Here is a 12,213-nt window from a genome sequence, read left to right on the forward strand (position 1 = left end):
TTCCTTCCTCCCTCCCTCCCTCCCTCCCTTCCTCCCTTCCTCCCTTCCTCCCTCCCTCCCTCCCTCCCTTCCTCCCTTCCTCCCTTCCTTTTCTTTCTTTTCTTTCTTTTCTTTCTTTTCTTTCTTTTCTTTCTTTCTGTTTATTGTTTGTTGTTTTCTTTCTTTCTCTTTAAGAAAGCACATGTTTTCTAATTCCTTTGGTCATGTCCAGGAAGCAAGAACCAACATCACCCAGGAACCAAAAACTATTGTAGCCACAGCGCTCAGAGTCTAGGACCCATTGCATTAATATTCCCATTGTTTCTTTTACAGCATCCCTGCTGGGTTGCCTTTCTCCTAGTAGTAACCTACTTATCACCCAGGAATCAAAACCTACTGTAATCACAATTCTCAGAGTCTAAAACCCATTGCATTAATATTCCCATTGTTTCTTTTACAGCATCCCTGCTGGGTTGCCTTTCTCCTAGTAGTAACCTACTTTGACCTGCTCCAGGTTTTCATGGACTCTGTAGCAATTAAATGGTTATGACAGAACCTTTTCTTTTTTGGGGGAGGGCTGCTTCCCACAAAGTTCAGTGAGAACAGAGAGCATAAAGGGCTTGTCCATGATCAGTGCTGCTTTACACTACCCAAGAGAGCGATGTCTGGAATTTTGCAGTATCAGCCATGTTATTCCAGATCGCAGAATCCGCACGAGGAATGTCACGCAAAAGTAACAGCTAACAACTCAACCAACTGGATTTTGCAAGTTCTTCTGCCAATAGAATTATTTATTTTAGTTTTTAGGAGGGAAATCATCACTTTCAACTCTGTCTTGACCCTACAGTACTTTGGGTGCACATAAAACACTGTAGCCACAAAGAACTGAGATGAATGTGCAACTTGTTCTAAATGAATTACAAGATTGTGGCCTGCATCTGCTTCTCAAAAGCACTCTTAAATTTTTTAAAGTGATACTTTTTAAAGAATGACCCTTATAGGCTGAGCTCATCCAGTGAGGTGATAACTGCTGATCAACATTGATTTCTTTTGCCTTCATTCTTCATTGCATTCCACAAAAAAATGTGCAGGATCTTGCCAGCAGGAGTTGGTTCTGGCCTGGTTTCAGCCAGCATCTCTGATAACTGGACAACCATGGCAGCACTGTGAGATGTATTGGAAGATATCTCAGAATAAAAAGAGAAAGTCTGTGAAGGTGATAGGAGAAGGCTCCTCTAAGAAAAAATGAACCATTTAAGGACAGAGGGAAAAAAACCAACATTTCACAATACACAAAACACCTATTTCATGTATTCAGTGTAAAGAATAGAATTCCCTGCTTACAAGTGTGTGTTTCTCTTTGCTGACTATGGGGGTAGACTCAGGGATCAGCTCAGATCATCAGTTCATAGTGTAATTCAAACTGGAGGGACATCAGGAGATCATCTAGTCCAACCACCTGCTCAAAGCAGGGATGGCTATTCAGTAAGTAAAAATAATCTATCCATCATAAACATGGCCTTTCCTAAATGCTGACTTCTGCAGATGTTCACACTTAGTTTCCTGGTCTTGAAGCAAGAGTCCTTGCAAGACTCCTAGCTCCTGCTGTGCCATTTCTCTTAGACATCCATTCAAAATCTTTCACATAGCACTTTTCTCAGTTCCCCACCATACATGGGTTCATATACATATCTATAGCTATCTGTAACAGTCCAACTCTAGTAGTCTTCATATATGAGAACCTAGCAAGACAAAATCCTGGCAGGTAGCACAATTGCACATGTTGAACCTGCATGCTGCAGCAATATTGCAGACAGATATTCTTTTCCCTTTGTTATATTTGTAAACAACTCTATGTATACTTGATCTTTCTTAAAATGACCACCATGGAGACTTGCTGGCAGCTTTTCCTGGAGACAGGGGGGAGGAGGGGAAGTGAATGCTTAATGATCTGACCTGCCATCTGGCTGAGTAATTCATGTAAGAAGATTAATTATTCAGGTGCAAAATTTGTAATCCTTGATTCCAGCCAAGAGAAAATTCAAATAAAACCACCTAATAGGGGTATCCATGCAGCTCTTACTGTGCATGTGTCCCAGAAGTCTAATGTAAACCAGGTATGAGTTTGGAACCAAATCACAGCTGTTTTTCTTTTTCTTTTTCTTTTCATTTTTTTTTTTTTAAATTATCCATTTGATTTATTGTGGAGCTCTCTTTGGACACTTTTATCTAGCAAAATCTCTCTCAAACATAAAAGCTAAACAGCTACAAACCAAGTTTACATTAACGTAAAAACATATGCGCTGTGAAAACTCTGTCTACGCGAGAAAGCTTACCTGATGTAGCCAAAGCCTTTGTGATTTTCCTTAGGGTAGTGTCAGTGTCATTTTATTTGGGGGTGGTGATTTATATTTCTTAGGAAATCATGCCCATAATTGTAAAATTAGAATCCCCATTTACTAGCTTGAACAAAGAAGAAAGCTGCACTTAAATTGTGATAATAAATTGGTTTAATCAAACTGGCAGGGGAACGTTTTTATGTCAATCTATGCCAGATGCATTTTACTTCAGTCTTGCATGATTTACCTCAAAATAAGCTGCAGTGTGAATCTACAACACTCCAGACAGTCCATAAGGACTGCCCTGGGCAAATCTTTGCTATGCAGTCATTGTGAAGTAGTTTAGCCTGCGGCATCAGAGTCGTTAGTTACTTTGCATTTGCCATAGGGTAAGAGAAAGAATGAACAAATAATGCATGATGACTACAGCAATGTAAACTCATGCCCTAGGCTGCTCAGAGATGCTTTAAAATGTGTCTGTACCTTGAACTGATCTGGACTGCCTTCTGGGTAAATCAGGGTCATGTGCAGACAAAGACACCCAGGAGAGTTGAGGTGAATTACCAAGAATTCAAGCTGGTTATTTAAACTGTGGGAAGCCTCCATTAAGAATGTGTTTGCAGGATATAAGCAGCTCTGCTCTGATTTGGTAACTTCTCCCCCATCCCCCTTTTTTTTATGTTTTGGTTTTGGTTTTGTTGGTGTTTGTTGTTGTTGTTAAGTAGGACTTTGGTTTATGGTTTATCTCTTGCACACTAAAATAATTGATGAAGATGTGCCCACATGATCCCAAGTGTACTGAAAGTTGCCTTCCTGCAGGCACTGGAGGAAGATGCTGAGCACATACAGCAAAGCACATTTAACTGGGATAGTTTTAGGCACTCCTCTGGACATTCACCCTCTCCGCCTCATGCAGAACTCTGCACAGATCATAGCCAGCACCCATTGTCCTTGGGCTGTTCTCAGCTAAACAAAGAGCAGGCTGCCGTCTTGAACGACTGCAAATGCCCCTGTGAAACAACAATGCCTGCCAGATGCATGGATTGCATATATGATGTACTCAAGTGGTAAACCAGAGCATGCTGTATTGTATGTGCAGCAAACCCATATTTACCAGGAAGCACAGAAGTCCAATGTGCAAGCAAGACATCTGGTCCTGGCAAAGCTGAAGGAGAAGAGACTCCATCACTAAAAGGAACATAAGCAAGCCATACATATGCTGTCTCACTGCATGGCACATCACTTTGTGGTCAGATGAACGTTGCTCTGGGTGTTTTGCCTGAAGGCATTGGCACATCAGCCTGTGAGCACAAGGGAAAAAGAATATGAACCTACAGTGCATTATCCTGGGCACTACTGCCACAATACAATTCTAGTCATTCATTAATTGATGGTTATTTGGCTTCACTCCATTCCAGGACTGAAACAGACAATGTAATCAGTTGGATTGCAAGGTTTCTTGCAAGCATGATTAAAATACTTCCATGAAGAATGAATAACATTCATGGCTCAGGCAGAGTGTGCTTCCCCGGCATCATGAAAGATCTTGCACATCTATGTGTACCTGTTGGATAGCACATGCTGTCCACAGTTGCCAGTTTGGCCCCTCTGTCACTGATCTGATTGCTTCTCATGTTCTTAATTAAATAAAATGAGTGTGAGGTTCTGGCCAAGTTAATCATGGCTAAGAATCAATGTTCATATTTCTCTCACAGCTTTGAAGTCTGCCTAATCTATCCTGTTATCACCATGATGTCTGAGATGTGATGAGGGCTTTGTAAGTACACAGATTAGACAGATTGCAAAGTTAATGGGGACATATGGGTGTTGTTTCTCAGCCATTATTCTTTCTGTAATTGTGTTGGAAAGAATCTGTCAGCAGAAATGCACTCTTCAATAATACATGGCTGCAGCATGTTGGTAAATGTTGGGGAGAGTGCTGGTCTGTGAGTGCACGTTCTACACACACAATCAATCACTTCATACCTTTTCCTTGTGTTTTTGTTTAAACACCTCACCAATGACAGGCTTCTTTGGAAATATATTTGTCATTGACTTCAGCTTCCTGAGCACTGTATGCAGTTTTCTGGTCAACTTGGTGTTGGAAAAGCCCCCAAATCTTATTGTCTTCATGATTTTCTGCTTATGTCTTTTGAATGATACACTATGTGCTAATAAGCAAAACCCCAGGAAACTCCGTGTCCCTGCACGTAGCACCTGCATACTTTTGTTTTCCAGCCACTTCCTCAAATCCAATTTGTTACTTCTCTGTTTAAATCAGCGCAGCCAGGCAGGTATAAAATGAAAGTCTTAACCACCCCTAGCAATTACATGTTATGTTTCATAAGATTAGGCAGGAAGCACTCCATAAATTCCAGTAGTTAACACTTATGTTAATTGAATTGCCCCCACGTTTGAATGGAGCTGGTATTCCTCTGCTCTCAACTGGTTGCGCTTCCCGAAACCCGGCTGCATAACAACAAACAGATGTTTTCCAAAGCAGACAAGGCCACGTTTCTAGTGATGGGAAAGTGATGTCTCTATTTTGTTACATTTGTGAAGTCAAATTTAAAATAATTAGAGAAAAAAAAAAAAGATATTTTTGGCTCAGCTACACTGAATACATTGGCAGCAAAATTTACTGTGCTGTAGGACTGTACCATAGCAGAGCTACCTTTGCTTATTCATGTGAGGCAAACTGCTAAAATAATGTGCCTAGCACAACACTCTGTTCTAGAAGACTTAGCATCAAGACTGTCTCTATGTGCCAGATACTTCAGGTCAACTTAGAAATACCTGAGGCATGCAAGTTGCTCCTGCTGTTGTACCTGCAGCCACAGAAGATTTTTATGCTTTGCATCCTCACTCACCAGATCAGCTGGGTTAGTGAAAACCGTGTTCATCAATGGTAAGTTCAGATAAAATGTCTGAATAGCAATATTCAGGCAAATAGCAGTCTCAGTCCCTTGTATGACCCTAGTTGTGGAGGCAACAACAGCAGCCAACAACCAGGGATATTTACTTCTTCGAGAGTTACAGCTGCATCAGGAAAACACTGTCTGTCTTTGCCCTGATACATGTAGATTGTAATCCAGCTGGCATCATCCTTTACTGCTGCTGCCAAACCTCTGAAAGGGAGTGGCTGCATAATTTAAAGCCTTGTCTGTACATGTCAGTTTATTTAGTATATGCTAAGTCATTTATTTTAATCAATTAGATAAATTAATCTGCTAGGACTTTACTCAGGCACACCTGTTCTATTTTTCTTTTTCTTCTATGTAATTTGGAATCCAAGCCAAAAAAGCCATTCTTGTGCCACAGTAAGTATATCCACAAGTAGAGGAGGCCTCCCCTATGAATTGCCCTATATTATGTTCATACAAACAGTAAAATTCATACAAGCCGCAACTCATTATGAACAGGGATAGACAAAGACTAAAATGCTAGAAGGAGCAGTCTTACATTACTCATGTAGGATCAGACTACTCTAGAAAAACAGTTTGCAGCCCACAACTCTAAGAGCCCTCAAACACTGGTTGTGATCAGAGAAAATAAGCTGAAGACCAGACTGGCAGGCAGAGCCAATCTTGTAACTTCTGCTGTTTTGCTTGTAACTTCCACCCAAGAGCTAACTACAGTCTGAAGAACCCTGAAATTCTTTCTCCCATCTCTAATGGCTATAGTTTCACTGCTGAATTTCTTCTTCAATTTACCCCATTTAACTCTGAAGCCCCATGAAATGGGTTGCTATTTAACAGACTTCTGGTGAGAATAATACTCTTCAGAAGCTGTTTTCAACTTAAAGATCTGAAGATGTCTGGCAACTCCAGAAACAGTATTTTTATGTTCCATTAAATCAGATGTCCTCCAAAAAAGAATTCTAACATTTTAGGAACATTTTATAAAACTGGGTGAAATGTTTCAAAGACAAATCCACAAGCATTGCCCGTGCTTAATGATGGCTAGTTCAGATTCAAGTTCTATGGAGCCATTACCACATTCCAGAGTTTGAATAGAATTTCAACCACTATTTGAATGACTCCCAAGTTCCACAAATATAAAATGAATTTCAGACAGGCTTTGACTGTGTCCCCACTTAGACATCCACTTTGAAACGCAACCTCTGTTTTCAACCAGCTGTCATATAACTGCTGCCTGCGTGCTTTCAACAACCATATACCTTATAATGGTTCACTTGACCCCTTCCATCAGATTGTAAGCCCTTAGTTTGATTGTGACATTGTCCTATGAAATGTCTTGAAAGACTCATGAAAATTGAAAACAGCGTATCTGCAGCTTCCTCCTGTTATGCTCTCACATAAAAGGCTGTTAAACAGTTTGACATAATTTGTTCTTAGTAGAAACACATTAACTAATTTTATTATTCACTGTTTTCTGTCTTCCTTGCTTTTCTTCTCCTTCCCTTTTCATGATGTTATTTCTTTGCCAGTCTCCAACCCACTCGAGCCTCTGATGTCCCAGGAATTCCCTGGGACAGAAAGTTTTGGGTTAGCTCAATGAACACTCAAGGCCATACTAACTTCCATGCATAGCTTTTTCAGCTTTTTCCTTTGGGGCTAGATTGCAGATATTGAATAGGAGGCAACAGAAGGCACATGAGATGAGGTGCTTTCATTCCTATCAACCATGCCCTGTGCTTCTTACTTGAGCTTTAACTAGTTCCCAACCAATAGTCCAGAGTTGCTCTCCAAATTTAGGTGAATGTAAGGATCATGACTATATTCTGAAAGATGGATGTGAATGATTTTGAGGCTTTCTCCATCTGTTCTCACACACCCCAACCAATCTTAACCTTTCCCTCTGCAATTACTGTGGCAATAGAATCTTTAATTTCACCTTTTCTCCCTCAACAGGCTATTTGCTGGATTCGAAACCATCTGGATGGCCAAGCCCAGAAATTGGTGGGAATGGAGTTAAATCTTGTTGGTGGCCAGCCATTAGTGTTGGTCCCCAGGGTTTGTGAAAGGGTCCTACTCTCTTTAATATTTTTATCAATGATCTGGATGAGAGGATTGAGTGCACCCTCAATGAGTTTGTAGATGACACTAAGATATGAGGGAGTGTTGATCTGCTTGAGGGTACGAAGGCTCTGCAGAAAGAGATGGACAGCATGAATCAATGGACCAAGGCAATTGTATAAGGCTTAACAAGGCCACATGTCAGGTCCTGCACTTGGATCACAACAGTCCCATGCTGTGTTACAGGCTTGGGGCAGAATGGCCAGAAAGCTGCCCAGTAGAAAGACCTAGGGGTGTTGATGGATAGTCAGCTATGAATGAGCCAGCAGTGTGCTCAGATGTCAAAGAAGGACACCTGCACCCTGGCCTGTATCAGAAATGTTGTAAATAGAAGTAGGGAAGTGTTTGTCCCCCTGTACTCAGCACTGGTGAGGTCACACCTCAAATACTGTGCTCAGTTTTGGGACCCTCACTACAAGAGAGCCATTGAGGTGCTGGAGCAGGTCCAGAGAAGGACAACAAAGCTGGTGAATGGTCTGGAGAGCAGATCTTCAGAGAAATAGCAGAGGGAAATGGGGCTGTTTAGTCCTGAGAGCAGGAGGATCAGAGGAAACATTCTCACTTATCAGAAGTGATAGGATGAGAGGAAAGGGCTTCAAATTGCACCAGGGGATGTTTATGTTCTTTATTAGAAGAAACTTTTTCACTGGAAGGGTTACCAAACACTGGAATAGGCTCCCCAGGGAGTTGACTGAATCACCATCCCTGGATGTGTTTAAAAGATGCATAGATGTGGTTGGTACCAAGGGTCATAGTTTAGGACCAGACTTGGTAGAGTTAGATAATGGTTGGACACAATGATCTTAAAGGTCATTTACAACAAAAACAACAACAACTGAAATAATTCTATGATTTTATTTCAGCTCTTGGAGCTGTCACATCTGAAAGCAGATAGTTGCTACAGCATGATTTGGGTGAGTCAGAGTACTTCACATCCTCTGCCTGAATGTACTGTGCAGCAATGAGAAACTGAGTCTGTGTTGTTAAGCTTTGAATCTGCTCTTCCTGTAAGCTACAACTGAAGCTAATTCCCTCCAATTTGTTCCCTAGTCCAACATGGGACTCAGCGAATTCAAGATGTGTATATTCTAATCAAAAGAGACGCTGGGATAATGAGAATTACCTGATTGTCACATACCACCACCCACACACTTCATAAAATCCATACTCATATTGACTAGTACTACATTCAGAAGTAAGCTTTTCCCAATGTAAATATGTATAAAACTGCTGCAAGTGTCTGCCTCAGTGCTACGTAAATAGTGGTCCAGTCTTACGAGGTACTAAGCTCGTACACATAGCAGCAGTGGAGGCACTGAACTCATCTATAGGCCCAAATTCAATGTGTATTTTGCTTGAGGAATGACTAATTATTTTTGTAATTTCATTACTTGTTTTAATAAAAAACTCCTTGAAGTGCTAATTTGCTGCAGGATTTTTTGGTGGTGTATGCAGAATGTACTGCTTTGTGATATTTCTACATTTACTATTTTCTAGTGAATGTTTTACTATGAGCAATTCATTCCTTTGTTTGCTCTTTTGCTTTCCTGTACCAACATTTGAGCTCAGGGTGGAAACTTCCACTTCTCTGCTGGAAGAGATCAGACAGTTGGCAGAATTTTTGCCAAGGTACACAGAATTTTTGCAGGGGCTTTTTCTGCCTAGTTGACTGTAAGAGGCTACTTATTGGTCCTTTTATATTTTCAGTCAAGATATGATTGGTCCTTGCAGAAATGGTGAGCTTTTTCAGACCAGATTTCACAAAGCTGAGCTACACATCAGAGTGCAACATATTTCAGCAACTGTCTTTCATGCACTTCATTAAGTTTAAATGTAACAAGCATCCCAGTGTTCTCCATAATGAAAGGATTCTTTGAGAGTCAAATATTCCTTTAGTTGTTTTTAATCAAGCTTAATATGTGTGAAATTTGTGGGAACTACAGTCCCACAGACTAACAGCAAAACCAGGTACAGCCAGAAAGCCTGACTTGCCTAACATATTTATAACATGCCATCAGTTTTCTTTGCTTTTGGCCTTCTCAGACGATCTTGTTGGTCACTTTTGCTGTCATGGCCATTCAGTTGGAGTTCTCCGTGCTGTCTTTCAGCAAGGATATCCACAGGTGGCTTTTTGACGTAGAAACTTAGGGAGAAAGTGGAACATGCCACCTGGTTTCCTTGTGCAATTTAATTCACTCTGATATTCTGCCTGTGCTTTTACAGCTGGAAAGATGGGCAAGACCATTTCACAGCTATATTAGCCCACAGTAATTATTTTGGAGTGGGTTAACTTACCAGTTAGATAACAAGACATATTGCAGTAAAAGACTCCCAGCTATGGACATTTTGAAGCAAGACACAGAGCGAGCAGGGCAGGTAGAGATATTTGTTTCAACTTCACTTAAAACAATAGGCTTGAGGTGTTATTTGCCCTGTTCATTTCAAAGAGTTGTTAACTAGATGCCCAGTGCTGATAAATGTCATCACGCTGTGTCCTTTTTACAGTGTGTTCCAGATCAAAACCCTGGACTGCTGCACATGTACCCTTCTTGTGTTTCCTGCTTACAGAGCAATTACATCCTGGACACATTTGAGCCATGACAGAGCCAGGCAAACTCATCTTAAACTGCCTGTCCAAAGTGAACTTGCTTCAGCTTGACTTGGGAGCACTCAAAGAGCATGACAAGTGCTAGGAAAGGAAAAGATGCAGAGTCCTAGGAAACTCTATCAAAGAAGAATACAAGCAGGAGTGTCCAGCCATCTGTTCCAGTGACATAATACAGGCAGAATGTTCACATCTTCATGGGTTTCACTCAGATGTGCAGCAGAATCAGTGTAAAACAAGTTCTGTTTACAGCCCATTCAGTGCTACAACTCATCTTGTAAGCCTGGCTGCAGACCTTACAGGTTGACAAACATATTCTGAAGACTGTACAACAACACAGAATCATAGAATGATGGTAGCCATGTAAATCACATGCAATATCCATTTTAATGCTCTGAACTGTACTTTCCCTTTGTTCTTAATCCTTTACCATATACCACTGTACTTCAAACTATTTTCCTGCCTTGCCAGAGCAGCCTTCCAGACACAGGGCCATCTTCTATGTTTACTCACTCAGCAGCAGTGAAACATTTTCACATAACTCTTTCCTTGGTGACAGTTTAAAATGAGGGAACTTGGAGGCAGAAATTGTTGGTTAGTTCGAAAATACAGAAGTACATAGATACAGAAATATATATTCTTGTATGGAATGTGTGTATCTGTTTTAAGGTAAGAGGAGGAATAGGCATCACTTTTCCAGTTGTAAATCAGTAATGATCTGAATGTCAACAGCTTGTAAAACTTGAAATTAACTTAACTCTGCAACTTTCATTTTTTCTAGTCATGCCCTGTCTCACCCATCCCAGTGGTTTCCGCTCTTTCCCATCACTGTGTTCTCTCCTCGAACAGCTCCAGACCTGTCCACTCCCTCTCTCACTACACAGATGCTTCAGTGAAGCTCATTTGTTTCCAAACAACTGGCAAACTTTTGCATAGGGTCTAAAAAAAAAGAAAAGGAAGGAAAGTTCAGTAAGCTGTTTTCATTCCCAAATTCCCTAAATGTGAGGAGTGGGAATGACACATGTTTTTAGTAAAACCACACAGCCCCGTGGGACAGGGCCTGGACCTTGGAATAGCCTTTAGCTCTCAGCAAGATGGATCTGCTCTTTCTTATCTAATTCACTATAAAAGGGGCTGAAATGAATTGCCCTGCATCGGTGCAAAAGCTATGTGAGACAGCAATACCCTGCTGTATTCTTTCCCTCTGATTTCCAACCCATTTGAGCAAAATCTAACCATCAAGTCTCACTGAGCCCTTCTCTTTTGTTCCTCAACTCTAGCTTGAATGATCCCAGATTTTCCCCAGATCTTCAAACACATCCCCTGCCACTCCCTAGCCTGCACAGAAAAAAAGAAAGCAGGCAACTTCAAGAGCACCGGCCACTCCTCCTTGTTCAGAGGCCGCTGCACATCTCTGCTTTGATGTGGCTGACCTCCTCTGAACTGGAGAAGACTGTTGCTTCTCAACTCAGATTTCCCCCTGAGGCAATGAATTATCCTGACAACTGGCTACTGACAACCGACACCTCCCCAAAGGGCTCCGTCCTACTGTGGGAACCGACACTTCAATGGGAAGCTGCAACGTGTATGCCAGGCTGGAAGTGGGGCACTTGGTACTTAATGAATGTTTCTGTTTGGCCGAGAGACAGCCACAAGCCGGAGGGTTTGAGCTGGAATCTGAAAGTATTTCAGTGTGAAGTATGGGAATATCTCCAAATCCCCCCAATTTCTAAATGAACATTGAGATTAATTGAAGATGTAACTTCCACATCGAGTTTCCATGGATCATTGCTTTGTGCCTCCCTTTACTTCCTCGTGTGCCATCCTTCTCATGCACATCTCAGCTTTCCACTTTGAGCAAATAAAAGTTTGTGAAATGATTATGCTACTCTATCAGCAAAAATTTCACAAAAAATCAAGAGTGTTGAAAACAAACAACAACAACACAAGTTGTCTTAGTTATTTTAAATTAACTGCATCTAATATTTTTTGTCTGGAGGAATTACAAACAAATCGAACTGCATAAAGAAAATACGAAACTATTCTTAAAAGTTTTCACAGAATCACGGAGTGGTAGGGGTTGGAAAAAGACCTCTGGAGATGGGTCTGGTTCAAGCCTCTTGTTAACATGGGTACACAGGTTTTACATGCTAAATCGACTCCCATTGTGTCCCAGCTGCAAACCTGCACACGTGCAACACAGTAGCGTTCAAAAAGCCATTCAAAACGTGTGATTAAGGGCTGGTCCGTT

Source organism: Melanerpes formicivorus, unplaced genomic scaffold (assembly GCF_026170545.1).
Source record: "Melanerpes formicivorus ecotype bairdi unplaced genomic scaffold, bMelFor1.0.p_v2 SCAF_40, whole genome shotgun sequence".
Classification (NCBI taxonomy): domain Eukaryota; kingdom Metazoa; phylum Chordata; class Aves; order Piciformes; family Picidae; genus Melanerpes; species Melanerpes formicivorus.